Genomic DNA, 13585 nt, shown 5'->3' with positions numbered 1-13585 from the left:
TAAAATCGATCTGTACAAGATCACCGATTCCAAATTAAGTGCAACCAAAAAAATCGGATAATTACATTAGCAGCCTGTAAATTTCCCACTACTGTGCTAAGGCCTCCTCTCCCTTGAGGAGAAGGTTTGGAGCATATTCGATCACGCTGCTCCAATGCGGGTTGGCGGAATACACATGAGGCAGAATTTCGTTGAAATTAGACACATGCAGGTTTCGTCACGATGTTTTCCTTCACCGCCGAGCCCGAGATGAATTCGAAACACAAATTAAGCACATGAAAATTCAGTGGTGCCTGCCTGGGTTTGAACCCGAAGAACATCTCGGCTGTCGGATAATTGCCTGTTATAATCAATTAAATGACCTGTATAAATAAATTGCTGTGAGAAGCCGGAGCGGGTACTAACTACATACTCGTACCTATAGCTTACATCTCAACTGTTCCTTGATAAAAGAAATATTTTTTCGCTTATTTAGCGCTAATCGTGTTAGCAACACTTCATCGATGTAATGTTATAAATAAACGGTTACAGTGTAGATAACATCAACAGTTTACCAAATGCACTCGATCGGGCATCGAACCTGCGGTTACGCAAGTCGGGGAGTAACTGGTTCCCCGGGATGCGAGCGAATGCCTTGTCTGGCACCTGTGCTTGAAGTTGAAAGAATTTTATGATCACGTTGTACATGCTTAGCGATAGCGATAATATTAAAAGCGATAAAATATTTTTGTCAAAAAATTATCGAAATTGTTCAGATAGTCATCATATATAATGTACTAGATATCCGTTTGGGCTACAATAATGGTCTATATACAACTTTTAGACTGAAGAACAAACGTAGAATTTTTTTTTTTTGTTTTTTTCGGTTAGGAAATTTAAAATTGTCGGCTTTTCTCTATTATAATATGCATTTATTATATATGTCGCAGCGTTAGATAATTAAATACTTCGATTGTAAACACTTAGTTCTGAGATTTGATTCTGGATGGCGCTAGTGATGTCAATCGCTGTTTGTCATGTTAAAAACAAAAAATCTGAGCTGTCAAGGTGATGACGGATGGTGACGCCTATGAAATAGTTTAAAAAATACGATAATCCAGCTATATTCACGAAATAATACAAGATGTTGACCAAACAAACTTGCTGGCTTTCCGCTATACATATGAACCTTCCTCTTGAATCACTCTGTTCATTGAGAAACTGCATCAAAATCCGCTGCAAAGTTTAAAAGATGTAAGCATACAGACGGCAGGAAGTGACTTTGTTTTACACTATGAAGATAGAGTGGTAAAGAAATGATTGTTTTTCACGCATTATAATATTCATCAATACATTTATGAAAGTCCTATACCGAACATGTAATAAGATGAACCTGTCAGTCTGTATGTCTGGACGAGAAAACCCAAAAAACCGACTAAATGCGAATAAGACTCACGCACAATTACGTACCATTATCGATAAAAACGGCAAAAAAATCATATCCGTTGTGTGGGAAACCACATTAAAAAGTATTTTATTCTGTTTATAGCGGCAACAGAAATACTACATCATCAGTGATAATATCAAATGTCTAACTATCATGGTTCATGAAATACAGTCTGGTGACAAATGGACGGACTTACGGACAGCGGAACCTTAGTAATAAAGTTAGTAACCTCTTGGGTACGGAACCCTAAGAACTATTCATGCACTTCCTAACAATATATCAAAATGATTAACGAGGAAGGTTTAGGAGTATAATGATGTTATACCACATACGTACCCATAATCTACCCGAAGCTACGGCAGGTATAGCGTATAGTAGGACCCCGTTGAGTTTAGAGCTTTTATTTTATAGCATCGCAAAGTAACACTTCTGTAAACAGCACTTACCTAGATTACAGTAACTGCGTTTACGTTAATAGCATTGCTGTGTGTATAGCGGATACGGCTAATTTTAGCCTCGGCTAAGTTAATATGAAACACGTCAATACACCGTGACACTATGAGGAAGTATTGAAGATATGGGTTATAAACATAACCCTACTTGGAGTACGTTTGAAAGGTTTAGTTGGTGGCAGGACTTTGTGCAATCCCGTCTAGGTAGCTACCACCTATTCAAATGAATACTTATTATTGTTGGGCTCTGGTTTGAAGAGTGAGCCCGTGGAACTGACTGGTAGGTCATATCTTAGTTTCCAAGGTTGTGCGATGTCAGGTTTAGTGCAGTATGTAACAAAAATACATACAGAGTTATTTACGAATTGTTAACTTTAGTATAAATAATTTTCGACGGAACATACGGAAAGTTTTAAAACATTATTGGTACATCAATTTTAATATATAGTTTTCATTATTAATGTCGTAATTTCTTCCTTCCTTTCTGATATTATTAAGCACTTCCTTTCACTGTTTTGTTCATGTACTTTCGCCTCGGAGAGATGTTATAATGTCGTCCAAATATACAGTTATCCAGCGCAGCGCTTTTTTGCGAATTATTATAAAAATATGTGTTATAAAAAAAGAATCCGAACGAAGGAAGAATTGTCAAGAATAAACACAATTAAGATATATTAATATACTGTATATAATATTCGAGGTGAATTCCATAATTTAGACTAATATAATAAATATAATAGGCCACAATCTCCCCCTCCCCCTTCACCCCGAAACACTAAAAACACGTAACACTCGGGCGATAACTAATCAACAGTATATAACTATCTATGTAATATCAAAAAGAACAATAATGTTGGTGTTTTTCTACACAACAATTATGGGATTATGTTTTGTTCTAAAGACCTTAGGAGTGGACATCAAGTGGTATGCCAATAAATAAATAAAACTCGTTAAGTTAGTTCATTGTAACTAGATCGAAGAGTTACGAAACTTTTCGAAATATAATTTTCCATTTTCCCTTTTTTCGTATTAACTAATCTCCTGTTACATTTTTATCTTCCAATTAATGTATTTTATTATTATTTTACGTCTTTGTTTAAAATGAATTTCCCGTTCGAGTAAAATTATTTTTTGCAAACTAACACAACGGATCGCGTTCGAACCGCACTCTGTTATTACAAGTACGTGTATTCTCACGCAATTGCAGAAGAATTTATTTGAGCAGGTGTTGCGGAAACATACGGATACAAGTTACCTTTAGAGCTCTTAGAAATCTCTTAAGATTTACATAAGCAAATGTGTTCATTTCTTGAGTTGTGAGTTTGTTGAGTGTATAAGCTTCATTTTATTTATTATAAATATAAAACAGATATATTCGTACACCACGACGGCAAACGACAAGACTGCTCTTTCAGCCGCTGTTCTCCGTTTGTGTGCGACTATATACTGCGTTACTTTTTATTATTACTAGCTGAAACTGCGGCTTTGTCCGCGCGAAATTTATAAAACACAAGCTTCCAATCCCCAATTTTAACCACTTAGGGTAGAGTTTCGTAAAATCCGGATGCGGGTATCTAAATCCTATAAGAAACCTAACTGCCAAAATTCTAGCTCGTAGGTGTTATAGTTTCTGAGGTTTCGTGATTAATCACTGAGTGTTGTTCGTTTTTATATATATAAATAATAATAAGAAAAAGTTATATACTTTAGTAACGAAATTCTACGTTCATATTTAATTAACTCCATATTTATTTATTGGCCTTATTCATTACATAGTAGAGCCGAGATGGCCCAGTGGTTAGAACGCGTTCATCTTAACCGATGATTTCGGGTTCAAACCCAGGCAGGCACCACTGACTTTTCATGTGCTTAATTTGTGTTTATAATTCATCTCGTGATCGGCGGTGAAGGAAAACATCGTGAGGAAACCTGCATGTGTCTAATTTCAACGAAATTCTGCCACATGTGTATTCCACCAACCCGCATTGGAGCAGCGTTGTGGAATATGCTCCAAGCCTTCTCCTCAAGGGAGAGGTGGGCTTTAGCCCAGCAGTGGGAAATTTACAGGCTGCTGATGATTACATAGTATAACAAAGCTGCTCACCGCTGTCTGTCCCTATGTATGCTTAGATCTTTGAAATTACACAACGAATTAATAAATAAATAAATGGTTATTGTGGGTTATCTCCAAGAGTTGAGATATACTATCACGGACTTTTTTGTAGACCTTCTTAAGTTGTACAATGCTGTAGTACATTATTTTTATCTATCTCATATGATTCAGCCAGCGTTTGCATATAGATGACATTTGAAACCTGCAAAATTATCAGTGTTTCTCTACTATATTATGCATGTATTATACATATAAAGCTTCACCTTGAATCTATAAAATTAATAAAACCGCATCAAAATCCGTTACGTAGATTTAAAGATTTGGATGCGTATATAGGGACAGACAGACAGACAGCGGGAAGCGACTTTGTTTTATACTATGTAGTGATTTGTATTACATTTTTTTTTACATTAACAGCCTGTAAATATCCCACTTCTGGGCTAAGGCCTCCTCCCCCTTTGAGGAGAAGGTCTTGGTGATTTGTATAATATCTAATATTTAGTATTATATTCTTGTTAGTACGGTATTCTGATGCAAGAACGTTTTACTTCTGTAACGTGTACCGAATTGTTTAATGTAAATGAACTGATCCGGTTTAACTAATATTATATGTTTATAAAGGAATGCTTGTCAGGAAGACTGCGGTTTTTATCGTCATGTCGGAAGCGTTGTATATCGTCGATACAAGGTTCAATTTATGTAACAAAAACTTATTTAACATTTTAATTAAACAGTTAAATGTTATAAGTCAATACATTTATAATACTAACAGCGTTGTCTGCATAATAATATACAAATAATAATTATAAACCGTACATTAACAACGAGGTATTTATTAAAATATATTTTATTCAAGTAGGCTTTGAATAATAAGGATGATAAATATGTGGCCTGCAATTCTATAAGATTTAACTTCGTAACTCACCTGATATGTCACACTCGTGTTCTACAATGAGTTTCGAATGTTTTATTTCAGGATACCAATACTGATGCTAAAAAAATACCACTATAATTATTATATTGATAATATATAAATGTGGTTAACCCATAGATATAAGCCATTTGAACCATTTCTTACATTGCCAATGCGAATTAAGACTTTGTCCCCTGTGTCTCTAGTTACACTGGCTCGCTCACTATTCAATTGCAGTTCAGTGGTATTATGTTAAGCTACCACCGGTTTATTTGCTCGTGTCCCATCTGTCTTAGTGTGTGAGAAGGAATAGTAAACGTATGCGTAAATAATATCAGCGCTTGAAGCCACATCGACAGCAAGCCAAACAAAACTGTGTTCCTTAAACTTTTTCATTTTATTGTGTTTTGGTTCTAATTTTTTTTATGGCTACCTGATGGTAAGTGGTCACCACCGCCCATAGACAATAGCGCAAGAATGTAAGATATTAACCATTCCTTACATCGCCAATGCGCCACCAACTTTGGGAACTACGATGTTATGTCCGTAGTGTCTGTTTTTACACTGGCTCACTCATCCTTCAAACTGGAACACAACAATACTGAGTATTGTTGTTTGGCGGTAGAATATCTGATGAGTGGGTGGTTCCTATCCAAAGTCCTACCACCAACTAAAATAAATATATATTTACTCCAATAACTTTTCGAATCAAAAGTCAATTACAACCCAAAAGTACCGATAACACTAAACATCATCGCCTTCGATTTAGTATTTGAAAAATTACATAATGCAGGTCCAAAAAGATACAAATGCCATTCAACGTATTAAGAAGAAGATACGTTTTAGTATCAACATAAAACAAATAAGTTATTTATTTTATTAGAACCATTATTCAGTAGTTACGTCAAATGTGACGGAATAACGTGGGTCTTAATCTAAAGTAACCGATCAAACTGGATATAACCAGTTATGAGCGGAAAATATATTTTAAAAACATCATAAAAACTTAGTATCAGTTGTAATGTATTAAATTTTTGTAATAACTGCCGATTGTTTTTCTTTAATTTGTTTTCGTTGATTTATTAGTCAAATATAAATTGTATGAACGTTTGAACAAGATATTTATAGAAAAATTTCAACCGACTTCAAAGGTACGCTTGAAAGTAAGAATTAATGTAATTGGTTCTTAGACAACGATATACCACCTATGCCTAAAATTATATGCCTATAATTATACAAATATTACATTTGGGTAATATTATATTATAATAAAACTAATATTTAAAAAAAAGCTAAGTATTCATCGATGGCTGAACATCAAGGTAGAGATGAATAAATACAACCTAACTCCCCTTTTACAAAACTGAAAAAATATTTCTAGATCATTTACGATATGAAATAGGAAATATATAATTACTTTATGTATATAATAAAATAAAGGTTAAAGATGGCGTAATCGTGCTGACTGGGAGTTACAGGGGCGTGCGAAGCTAGGACACTATAGTCAGGCGGACGAGCAGATGGATCACCTGATGGTAATCACCACCATCGATAGACAATGGCGCTGTAAGAAATGTGCCACCAACCTTGAAAACTGTGGTGCCTTTAGTTACACTAGCTCACTCACCCTTCAAACCGGAATACCGTATACATATATGATTAGTTGGTGTAACCTTCCCAGGCGGGCTTGCTCAAAGCCCTACCATCAAGTCCAAATTATTTATACCTCTTAATATATATTTATCTCAATGTCATATTGAATATAAAAAGTTTGGAGGAAACAAAAATAATCAAAATCACCTTGATTGTACAATTGTGCGTTTTAATTATATAATTAATATATTTTAATTAATATTTGAGATGATTTTGAGATCAGTCACCGGAAAATGATATGCACGGCAGCTCTTTGGACTTCTGATTATCAATTTACCAATAAATAACTGTTTCAAAGTCAAAAGTATTCGAGTAAGCTCATAGAAACACTTTTGAATCATAATTAAAGTTTTTTAAAAACTACCAGTTCGCAAAGTTGATTCTACCGAGAAGAACCGGCAAGAAACTCAGTAGTTACTCGTTTTCAAGCATTTTAATCACAGAGTATATCAGTGAAGTACAATTGAGTTTATATATATGCTGTAGAAATAAATAATAAGTCCACGTCTTTAATATAATCTTATATTGAGTAATACGCCTTATTTATCAATGTTTTTGACAAGGTCTTTAATTTTTTTAATACACCTAGTTAAAAATAACGGTGAAATTGCTTTAACATTGATTTTAGTTTTTATATTTTATAAAAGTTACAGTGTATCGTAATTTTTCGACAGTTTACACAAAGCCACTAAAACTAAACCGATTGCAATCTGTCTGTACGCACGTTGGTACCACCCTTTTGTATCGTTATGAACAATTTGCAGGGTGAGTGAGCTAGAAATAACATCTTAGTTCCCAAAGAGTGTCGTACGTTGGTAATATTTGAGAAATTATTAATATTTCTTACTGTACAAACGTCCAATATCTACGAACAGTGGTGACCCACCATCACTGTTTAGAAAACCCAATTTTAATGGCGATATGCGTACGGTAATAAGGAGTCAATATCAAAAGTCAATTACGACAAAATGGATGCCACTGAAATGTTTTTCTTCAAGAAATAAATATATATGTAGGTATATATAAACATATAAATCACTTAGATTTAAGCTTTTTTTATCATCTGTAATCTTGATCGGTACACATATACCTACCTTATACATATATATATATGTATGTATGTATGTATATCATAAATGTCCATTATAACTAAATATTCTTAAATAAATGAAATGAAAAAAATTTACTTACACGTATACGAGATCGAAGTAGAAATAGTCACTTCTTGAATATAAATATAATAAATATAAATGTTGAACGGACAACTGATGCAATATTTACTATTAATAATAAATATTGCGTATTGTTTATTTATATGGCGGATGGTTGCTTTCATACCTATGAACATTTGTATTTATATTCAAGAAGTGAATATTTCCACTTCGATCTCTTTATATATAATTAACTTAAGATATTCAAATTACTTTATTGTCTCATTTGCTGTCGAAACACTTGGCCCTTGAAGTGATGTTGCAAAAAGCTTCATCAAAAGAAAACACCACCACTGGTGACAGGAGGGCTGGTTCGTTTTTAGCCCAGAGGATCGGAATGGCGATTCAAAAAAATCTTTAGCTAGCATTCTTGCCACCATTCCACGCGGTCAAGATTTTTTTTTGACAGCAACTATTTTTGAATTCGTATTTGTATATATTTTTGAATTCATATTTGTATGTTATCAATTCTTATTTTCAGTTAAATATATTATATTTACTTAAGATATATTTTTTTCCCAGCACACGTGCCCTCTCATCTAATAACCTGGGTTCCTAGTCCTAGTAAGTAGTTCCTAGGGCGATTAGTGCAGTTCATTCTCCCTGACTGTATGTCGAGGGACATACAGTCACGTATGGACTCCACTACAACTTACCATCAAGTGGAGTGGTGTACATATGTATATAAATAAATTGTATCTATTAATTAATCGATGCTCTTAGAAGTATATTTTTAAAAGTCATTAAAATTAAATTTATAATATATTTAGTGGTAAACATGACTGGCTGTTACTTGAACGAAAAAGTTAAAACATGCGTCCAAAATGGCGCCTTTAAATCGACCGGCCGATTTCCTTACAGGTTTTTTCATGAACAGTTAGAAACCTGACTGTCCTGATTCGAGATAATGAAGGTTTAAGAAAAAAGTGGAGCACTTTTTTACGTAATGAGCGACCGTTGCACTCGTATTTTGATTTTCAACAGATAATTATAAGGTTTCGAAAGTTTTTTTTTTTTTTTTTCGCAATGATATACTTAACCCATACACATGTGGGCCAAAACATAACGCTGTAACGTGTACCGCGATCGAAATTAAATCAGTTTTAACTTTCTCATAAATAAACGTGTAATAAGGAACGATTTACTGGTTCTTGTTTACGTTTTAATTTTTTTATAGTCAATAATAAAAATAACATGATTTCGTTATTAGTCAAAATTAAATATTCTTGATAGCAAAACTTAAATCCATGACATATTTATCCCAGAGTTAGGATAGATTTATATTTATTTTATTAACTCAAATTAGAAATTACACTTGCAAATAGATGCACCTGATGGGTAACCATTACCACCCATAGTACTCTAAGAAATATCTTAATCTTATGTCTGCACTCTCCCTTAATACAGTAATTCATAGATAAAAAAAAATAGATAGATAAATTTAATTCTAAATTTTGTTTGTAATTTATGGTACACGCGGCCGAACTTCGGTTCAATTTCGCCTCGCTTTCTCGAAAGTGACACGTCGTGAAGAACAAGTAAACCTTAACTTACAATTTGGTAAAAATTAAATGATCTCCTTGTTCGATATATTTGAAAATATTAATAACCTCCTAGATACTGATCAGAGCAATATCTAAATCTCAAATTCGGCAATATAACCGAATTTCAGCCGAATGTCGATGTTCGGTTCGAGTTGCCAAAATTCGATAAAACCGAATGTAGAACTAATTTCGGCCCATGCCTAGTAATTATATATGTCGGTAGAATATGTGACCAGTTACAAACATATAAATCTACATATGTATATGTATGTAATTTTTTTAATTTATCGACACCAAATAAATTACTATAATTATTTTAAAACCGATCAATCCGTTAGCTAACACGTCCTCAAAAAGTGTACAGTCTCCAAAAAAAATTTCGACATAACGTTTTGATATAAATGTACGGTTAGAATAAAAATATTTATACAGATCCATTTGCTGTGTCATCGTGTCAAGCCTTTGTTTCGAAACGACATAATATTTCCCATCTAAATGTAGTATAATGACGCAGTCTATTGAATACGAATTATTTTTGTGTCATTTGACGCAAGCCGCAAATATATATATAACATACCACGCATAGTAACAACACTTTTAATTTCAACATCCTATTAAAATGAGAGAATCACATCCTAAAGAATTTATTCAAAAAACAGTTTTTTATAATGGTAATATTTTTTTTGCTGACTGTATTTGCAAAATAATACTACGCTAGATATGTTACATCAATGTTTTTGCTCCAGACCTCAATGCTAAATGTTTTAATAACTATAATTATGTATAATTGCTTCTATAATATTTAATAAATAACTTTTTATCGAAGACAGACTCTAGATTTTTGGGGTTCAAAATATTTTTGGACAATTCAAAATATTAATAATTAAATATTGTATGAACTTCATGTTTTTGTGTAGTAATATAATATATTTTTATATACGAGAAGACTTTTTTTTTATTATGTAAAACGGTTTTAATAGTTTTACTTGTTGTAGGGATTTATGCAAGTCCTTCTGTGTGGGTATCATCCACTCATTATATATTCTACCGCCAAGCGACAATACGTAGTCTTGTTGTAGTCCGATTTGAAGGTTGAGTGAGCCAGTGTAACTACACAGACACAAAGGATATAACATCTTAACCCCAAGGTGGCGCATTGACAACGCTTAATATTTGTTACAGCACTAATGTCTATGGGCGGTGGTGATCACTTACCATCAGATAATCCATATGCGCGTGCGCCTACGTGTATCATATAAAAAAATAATCTAATAGGAACACTGAACATTAATAATGCTATTTAATAGAGAATCTTGTAGATCTTTTCTCTGCGTGCTTTAGGTCTATTCAAATTTCAAATATTATTTTTGATCACCCAATTTTCAAACCGAGACGACGATAGATTAAAAATATTCGCTGGTCACCACAGTAACATCAGTCTGTACAACATGTGCCATAGAAATTCCAATCGTCCAAATTCCGACATGAAATTAGGTTCCCAGTAGCGCATGTATGTTAAACAGTAAATAAGAACGATAATCGACTATTTGTGTATATAGTAATAAGTTATTGTTGTAGCCTTAATTACTCCTTATTACATCAGCTATCTGCCAGTGAAAGTCCCGTCAAATCGGTCCAGCCGTTCCAAAGATTAGCCGGAATAAACACAGATAAAAATTGAACAAATGTTATTTTGGTATATGTTCCGTGTATACATACATATGCATTTAGCAAAATAGGCAGTTATTTTAATATTACAAACAGACAGTCCAATTTTATTCCATGTGTAAATAAATACGTACTTGCATATTTATCCTGGTTTTGTTTCTAAAAGCTATAAAGGCACTAGTGACTAACTTAACGCCGGTGACTTCATCGCGCTCTTTGTACCAACCAAAACGGGACGTGCAGGAGTATTATTATAACCACGATTGTTTTTTTGTTTTTGGTCCACAAAAAAGATAATTAAAACAAAGAAGGTGTCGCGGGTCACCCGGTTGGAACGAAGTTGCTTTCGCTCTAAGTTAAATAATAATAAAAAGTGAGCTCATATAATCTATACTTCTATACTCAATATTATAAATACGAAAGTAACTCTGTCTGTCTGTCTGTCGCTCTTTCACTGCCAAACCAATGAAACGATTTTGATGAAGTTTAGTATGAAGCAAACTTTAACTCCAAGGAAAGACATAGGCTACCTTTTTTGGCTAACACATGACAACCAACCCCCTAAAGCGAGAGCGAAGGCACAGGCGACAACTCGTATCATATAAAACCGTATATAATAGAAAGAGACCGAGAGAAAGTGAATGAGAGGGTAATATCGTCAGGAGACGCCATAACTATTTGCCAGTTCACGCTACTGTAAGCCGCGTAGAAGAACTTTGTTCCAAAACCACGCTTACTATTAGCGATTGGACTATATTTCATAATGTTATGTAACAGGATTGCTGTCGCTATAATTATACTATGCCATTGATTTTCTATAGTATTTATGTCGGTTGAAACAATTCTGTCTAACGGAAATCTTGATACATATTCGTTTCAAATTTGACAAAGTATACATCACACCTAAAGTAGCAGCGAACAATTAATCTCAAAAAATACTTTAAAAAATAAAAGTTAAAAACAAAAAAATATGAACTGTTCTTTTAATATTACATAATAATACTACAGGTCTTGCTAAAAATATATATATTTAAAAACAAATTATATGACATATATTTGTAAATTATATCTCCGATATACGATTTTCGTGTTTAAATGAAATTTTAATTATAATTTTAAGCTTTGGCTGAATAGATCTGAATGAAATTTAGCACAGACATAGACTGTAGTCTGGAATAGCACATAGGTTATCTTTTATCTCGGAAAATTGTACCTAGCACCTGTCCCGCGGGCAGAAACTACTAACATGTTTCGCGACAGTCGAAACAATGTATATAAAATGATAATTAAAATTAATGTCGGTTAAAATTGTCTCATAGTGCATGTCGTGTTGTTTATGCATGTTAGTGTCAAAGTTCCTTTTCAAATTGATTTATAATTATTATTTATTACATGCATACATTGTTGTTTTATGGAGAAATACTTAGTAACGGATATATTGATGTCGCACGTCATTGCGAACAGAATCGACGTAGTGATTCCCATTTCTTTTTTGTAGCAGTGGTTGGCGGTCGGGCAAAAGGGCCACTTCGTGACTGATCACGATCGTTATGTAAGAAATATTAACCATTGAATGGATGGTACCTACGCAAAAATTGTATCCCTATGCTTGTAGGACTATATTATATTTATATAATTAGTATATAGTATAGTAGTATATATATTTAGCATACCCTTAATTACCTTAACATTAAGATTATATTAAATATTCCACCATTAAATTATCATGATCACGGCTCTTAATTTCGCCAAGTCGCCATGGAACAGCTTATAGGAATCAGCAAAATCTTCTCATTAATAAAAGGTCATATATGCAAAGAAGGTATATATTTTAGTGCTGTTAAATTTTGAGGTAAATTAACACAGACAAACATATACATATATGGAGGTATAATATATTTGTCTGTGGCTGGAAAAAGTATGTTTTCCCGTTATTCTCTAGCTGTAAAACTTGTATAACTGTAGGTATGCACGACTTTATAAATAGTATCCCTATTCCCTTATTAGAATAACAAAGAGATTGAAAAAAATTATGTCATTTAAACAGCTTGAATAATATATTTTTTTACACGCAAACCAAATTGTCCCTCTAAAATCGATGTATATATTTGATAAATATATGATATAAGGGGAAGCGAATTATGATGAAGAGTAAGAAATATAAGTAGAGTATTCGACATGCTTTTATAAACGATCGCGGGATGCCACACGTAACAATTTTTTTTTTTTTATGGCATTGGTTGGCGGGCAAGCACATGGGCCACCTGATGGTAAGTGGTCACCACCGCCCATAGACAAAGGCGCTGTAAGAAATATTAACCATCCCTTACATCACCTATGCGCCACCAACCTTGGAAACCAAGATGTTAGGTCCCTTGTGCCTGTGATTACACTGGCTCACTCACCCTTCTAACCGGAACACAACAATACAGAGTACTGTTATTTGGCGGTAGAATATCTGATGAGTGGGTGGTACCTACCCAGACGGGCTTGCACAAAGCCCTACCACCAAGTAATATAAATTCTTTATAAAACGGTATCAACATAAACGTTTATTTATGAAGGCAACACCGTCTTAAAAAAAATACATATATTATATATACAT

General features: G+C 33.5%; 1 protein-coding gene across 2 annotated transcripts in view; it reads right to left on the bottom strand.

Annotated features, from left to right (window-relative positions):
- Positions 1-13585, bottom strand: part of LOC125073587 (RNA-binding protein fusilli) — a 95738-nt gene that overhangs the window by 46920 nt on the left and 35233 nt on the right. The gene's annotated exons all lie outside the window — the stretch shown is intronic.

The sequence above is a fragment of the Vanessa atalanta genome, chromosome 24, assembly GCF_905147765.1.
Source record: "Vanessa atalanta chromosome 24, ilVanAtal1.2, whole genome shotgun sequence".
Classification (NCBI taxonomy): domain Eukaryota; kingdom Metazoa; phylum Arthropoda; class Insecta; order Lepidoptera; family Nymphalidae; genus Vanessa; species Vanessa atalanta.
Note: the sequence above shows the minus strand (reverse complement) of the source record. Positions and strands in the feature narration are given on the sequence as shown.